This window comes from Streptopelia decaocto (assembly GCF_964273445.1).
Source record: "Streptopelia decaocto genome assembly, chromosome: 1".
NCBI lineage: Eukaryota > Metazoa > Chordata > Aves > Columbiformes > Columbidae > Streptopelia > Streptopelia decaocto.
Window position 1 is genome coordinate 61,820,836 of NC_138663.1, and position 6,215 is coordinate 61,827,050.

Genomic DNA, 6,215 nt, shown 5'->3' on the forward strand with positions numbered 1-6,215 from the left:
CAGGCAAAAGGGCCTTGTTTACCAGCAGTGGGGCTCAGAGGAGCTCAGCTCCACTCAGCAACAGAGAGTGGGTCCAGCGCTGCTCTGTGAATCTTTCGAAGCCTGTGTTTGCTGCATTGGCAGCCTCTTCCCTTGCAGGGTTTAAGGGCAGAAGAAACAGGTTGTGATGGGTGGGAGCAGGAGCAGGCAGCGGGGTGGGTGGAGAGGTGGAGAGGTCAGTACTTGGAGAGACAGTGCTTTGCTAGTTCCCAGCATAATGGAGCTTGTTATGTCTGTGACATGTGTCACTATCTGGGGACCAGATAAGCTGGGCAGCCTGCCCCAGGTGGCCCTGCTTGAACAGAGCAGGTTGGCCCAGATGACCTCCAGAGGTCACTTCCCTCTGGGATTCTGTGGTGAGCACCATAAACGCCAGACAGCCGAAGTGTCAGGCCAGGCAGGGGCCAGGAAGGCAGCACCTGCAACTCTGTGCTCCCCAAATCACTTGTGGGGACAGCTGAAGCAGTGATGGAGGGGGCTGGAGAGCATTTATCCCCCCACTCAGGGTTGGGATCCCACAGGGGTGGCCAGGAGAGGGGTGTTGGGAGCTGCACCTCACATGTGCAGAGTGAAAATCAGCGCTACTTAAAGTCTAGTGTGTCCCAGGAGGTGGTGGTGGCCCACCAAAGGAAACTGCAGTGGAGATCGAGGTGACTCAAATGCTGTGGTTTGGTTCTCTTTTTAAAAGGTGTTTTTATTGGTAGCAAAGTGGGGGGTTGCAAAGCTGGGAGGCACCCACACATGCAAAGGCAGCCAGGATGCCTACAGAGCTTTGTGGGGTGCTGAGTGAAGCTCATTGTGGCTCAGCTCAGGCCTCCAGAAGCAGATGTCCTACGTGGTCCCCCATCACCAAGCCTGTGCACGGTGGCTTGGCATTCCCCCTCCCAAGTGACATTTTCAACAGCGTGGGATTTCACCTTTCTCGTGGGAGCTGTGGTAAGGAGCTGGGTGGGTTTCCCAGCATGCCTGATGCTCACGGGCTCCTTAGCTCAGCTTGGACTCATGGGTGAGTGTGCCAAGATACTGGCAGCTTTTCCTGCAGCATCTTAATAGCTCAAATTAAAATGGGTTGTGAAATAGCCCCGTTTGTCTCATTTGGGGCTCCAAGTGAGCTCTGCCAGTGCAGGGCTCTGTGGCCACTCACTGCTTGTGTTGGCAGCTCTCAGGAAAGCAGGACTCAAACCTACACAGCGCACAAAATCCAAAGTGAGGGGGTGTTAAAAAGCAGCCGTATGAGGAGTGCACTGAAAGAAACATTTACAGCTGTCTCCTTAAGGATTTTAAATGAAACTCGGACAGAGAGCATTGGTCTCCAGCTGCCAGACATCCTCTCCAGCTTCATATTGAGCCGTGTTTCCCCAGGATGAACAGGACCCCGTGTCCCTCAGGTTTCTGGATGCTTTGGAGGAATCTTCCTGCAAAGAAAAGTCCCAAGACTGGTTGTGCTGGGTCTGAGCACGGCTCCACATGTCCTCCCATGGAGGCTGCCAACAACGGGTGCCCAGAGAAGACTGTGTGAATAGGGCACATGATGCTGGGTACACCCTCTGTACTATAACCATACACACTATATATATATATGTATATATATATGTATACTATATATGCCCAGGACATTATACTTGTCTACTGTACATCCCACAACCAAGGGTTTCCTGTACCAGAGCTGGTGTCTGTGTGTTTAGTAGCCTTGGATGAGTTTCTCCTCCATGACTGCGTGCGTGTGCCTGTAGACAAGTTCGCTAAGGCAAGAGGTCAGTCTGGGGGCAGTACAGGTTTACCGAGCTGTGTTGGAGAACCGGGACACTTGCTCTGCACAGTTAAATGTTAAAAGCCATGAGCTCTGCTCCCTGCCGGTCCCGGGTTAATTAAGTGGCTCTGCAGGGCCTGTGATGCCCGGGGGGGCTGTGCTTACTGACTCCCAGGCCACCAGCTAAACCCTGAGCCTTGTTTCCCTTCTTGGCTTCCCTGCACAGGCTGATGGCGTCCTGTAAGGGCTCAGGACACTGGGCAAATCCCAGCCCATACAGAAACTTACGGGAATGTCCCTTTTATCATACGGTTGGCTGTTTGTCACTGGCAGTGGTCAGTGCCAGCAGGACAGGTGGTCTGTCCCCTGTGCAGCCTTTTAGGGGACAAGACTCTGCTGTGCACAGACTAGGTCTGATTCGGGTTTGGAGGGGGGTAGCCAGAGGGCTGTGCTTGCAGGTTGCTACATGTGGGGGGTCCCAGTGCCGGCGGCCAGGGGGGTGCAGCTTACCTCTCTGCCTGGAGACGGCTTTCAGGTGGCAGGTGCCGGCAGGCAGCTTGCAGGTGTAGAGCCCCAGGCAGCCGCTGCAGTCGGAAGGTTTCTGGCAGGGCCGGGACTGGATGCCCGGGCAGGAGTGCTGCAGGGGGAGGGAGAGAGGTGGCTGCGGTGTCAGTGTCCAGCCTTGCCCAGCCCTGACCTGGGACCCCCTTCCAGGCACGGCCATATCATTGTTCTGCGCTCACACTGCTGAGAGCCCCAGCCCCAGGAGCCTGTGCCATATTCAAAGAGATCTTTTCTGCCTGGGAGCAGCCTCTTGCAAAGTGAGAAGGTTTCCTTTTGTGTTATGTGTGCCCCACAGCTGGTCAGTCATTTTGGGCCGACATGAACTACTCAGCCCTGGGACTGTGCTTGCTGGGGGCTGTCAGCCCCAGCATGCTCAAGCTGACAGCGGTGCGATGCCTTGGCGGTGAGATGAGCTGAAAAGAGCCTCTTCATAGAATCACAGTGTCCTCAGTTGGACCGGACCCACAAGGATCATTGAGTCCAACTCCTGTCCCTGCGCAGGACAACCCCACAGTTCACACCATGTGTCTGAGGGCTTGTCCAGTCTCTTCTTGAACACTGTCAGGCTTGGGGCCGTGACACCTCCCTGGGGAGCCTGTTCCAGTGCTCCACCACCCTCTGGGGGAAGAACCTTTTCCTAATGTCCAACCTAAACCTCCCCTGGCACATCTTCCTGACATTCCCTTGGGTCCTAGGCCGGAGAAGCTCTTGATAGAAAGCAAAACCAAGTTGCAGAAGATTATATGATACAGTGGGATGAGCATTTGCTGCTGGATGTTTAGTTTCCACTTGGAAAGGTAAAATACTGCAGTAAAACCTGCAGTAGCAGGACAAGCTGCTCACCAGGCTATAGAACAAGAGCTTCATGCAAGGATCTGGGGAAGTTGGGGCTGGAGGATGCCATTTCAGGGGCAGCTCATTACTGCTTTTGGCAGAAAGCACACTAAGTGGCTGACCCCCAGGGGCTGACTGCTGCCTGTGCAGCACAGCAGGGTGTCCCCAGCCCATCTCCTGGGCAGAACATTTTGGGACACACACCCAGACCTGTGCCCATCTCCTGACTCGCTCACCACTCACATGTTTGGCTGTTAACTCCACTCGAAGCCTCACGAGGTACGATATGGGGTTTTAGGGTTGTCACTGCCCACCACCTTTTGCACCACAAGCTAAACAGCGCTATAAGGCACTTTCACACTCAGCTCATGTGAAATGGTCCAAAAGCGGCTTTTATACCCAAGGTTTACTGTGACACCGCATGCTCAGCAGCTGCTCCTGCTGCCATCAGTCCTATCTGCTTTCTATGTCCCCACAGCGCCACTAGGACTGCTGGCCAGCAAGCTTCTGCGTGGGGGTGCTGGGGCCCACGTGTGCATGGGGGACCTGGTTTTGAAGCTGGGGAGCTGGCTGAGCTGCTCAGGCAGATGCCACCAGCGTGAGGGGAGACAGCAGCAGCCCACGGGTCACAGCGTAGGCGCAGTAACCCTCTGTCTGGAGGGGAGGTGCTGCTCCAGTCCTGTTCTCCCAAAATCCCAGCCTTGGCTGCCTGGCGTGGCTGTACAGCCAAGCTGCAAACGTTTGGGTGTTTAAAGTGCTGGGAGCCCTGGTCCCGGCTCTGTGCCGGGAGGATGCTCTCCTTCCTAGCGCTGCAGTGCAGCGGTGCGTTTTGGGGCTGTCCTGCTTGGCTTGGGTGTCTCTGTCCTGCACAGAACTGCCAGAGCCTCTGCTGGCTCCCTCTTATAACAAGCTCTGGGGGCCAGACACATCCCACCCACCCTGGAGGCACCCGCAGATCTGTGGAGAGAAGGACCCATTTCTTTGGCTCCATCCTCTTTGTTAGGGGCTCCTAACACCACTAAAGCAGAGCCCCCCCATGCCCTACAGACAGGTCAGCCGAAGGGGCTCATGGAGCTGCCTGACCCTGGGGTCAGGAGCAAGAGACCGGCACCTCCCCTCACTCCCCGTCCCCCTGCAATCCCCCGTTCAAACCCTCCTTCTCACTGGCCAAGGACGGCCATGCTTACCGTGTCCCCGTTGAACTTCCCATAGCCCTTCAGGAGATGGCTCAGCCCCGGGCTCCTGCTGCGGGAAGGCTGTGGCGGGACACTCCGGGGCTTCCTGGGGAGGTCCTGATCACCACTGCTCCGAGCAGGCTTGGTCATGGCCTTGCTGGGGGACCTGGAGCCAGGGGTGACCTCTTCCATCACCTCCCACGCACTGGCCAGGGGATGGCTGCCATCTGAGCCCTGCGGAGGCAGGTTGTCCTCTCCATCTGCAGGTGGCCAAGGGTGTTCTCCAGGGGCCCCAGCTCTCAGCTGCCTCTCCAGGGCTCTGGACCAGCCCCCCAGCATTTCAGATGGTGCTGGGGCTGTGCAGAGCAACGCCAGGAGAAGCACAGTGATCGTCAGCCCCTGGATTTTCATCCTCAGGGCCTGGCTTCACTCGGAGCCCTCCTGCCCAGAAAATGCTGTTGGAGGCAGAAGCAGAGGTGGAAGCTCCCTCTCCTCCCTGCTGCAGGATCCAGCTGAAGTCATTTTTATAGCACAGGGACTTACCCTGGGGGCACAGCCCTTTTCCCCCGCCCCTGCCGTGTCCCACCTCCCCTCCTGCAAGCAAACCTGGCTGCTGGCATGGGCCTTGTCCCCTCCCTTGCACTCCCAGACGCCCCAGCACCCTCCTGCCACGGGCACCCCATCCCTGCTGCGTGATGGGTGCACACACACCCGTGCACCGGCACGTGGTGTCTCCCAAATGCAAGCAGAGTGCTTGAGCTAAACCATGCTTGCAAGCAGGGCTTTTGTGAAGGGGAGGCTGTCAGTAAATGTTTGTGTGAGGGACAGGGGATATGTACGATCAAAATGGGTCCCTTCAGGCTTCGAAAAGGCAGCTGTTATATTATATTTTTGCTTTGGTTTCTCGGGCAGGTAATGCTGATGTGACAAAGCTTTGTCAGCTTTCCAGCCCACCCCTCCCACCTTCTCAGCTCTTCACCCAGTGTTAGCGAAATCTCATGGAAAGGTGGCAGGCTTAGAGGGAAGGAGTTGCTACGAGCCTGGTGAAAGTGGTCTGAGTAGAGAGAAGACACCCAATTAATGCCTCCATCCATTGCAGTGGGAGCTCACTCCTCATTAAACAGCAGAACCCACCCTGGAGAGTTGTGTTAGAGCTGTCCTGAACAAGCTTTGGTTGGCTTTTATGCCGTATCAGACACCAGTGATGTGCTCCTCAGTCAAGGGTACTCACTGGTGGGTGACATCTATATGAAACAAAGGGTGAGTCCATACTCCGGGCTTACTATCCATCAGGTTCAAAAAACAGCCAGCACCAAGACTCATCTCCACTGGAAATAAGTTTTAATGCGTTTCAGTGTTCACCGAGCTGTTGGCTGAGTACCCACGGTGGCCGCAGTGGCATCCCCTGTATATTACATTCTGGGAGAGAGGAGGTGACTTTTCCTCCTTGCTTCTAAGGGAGATGCCTTTGCTCTGTAATATCTGGCATCTCTTGTGGGTGGGGAATAGCCAGAACCCTCCACCACGTCACGACCTCTCTGTTAGCACCCTCTTGGCCAAAAGTCACAGTCCTGAACACCAGGACTTCTCAGCCCCACTCACTAGCAGAGAGGGTCACCCCCAGAGCCTTTTTCCACTGAGCCCTCGCTCCTCACCCACCAAAGACAATGTGTGCACATGCATGGGGTTGAGGTAGAGGTGCTTTTTGTTTAGTGTCATTCTGTGTGCCTGCTGAGGAGTTCCTGGCAGCACTGGCTTGAGGCACAGCATTTGGGTAGGAACAGAGAGCAGATTTCTACACATCTGCTGCTGTTATTTTCTGTACAGGCAGCAAAAGTGTCCTAGCAAAACAC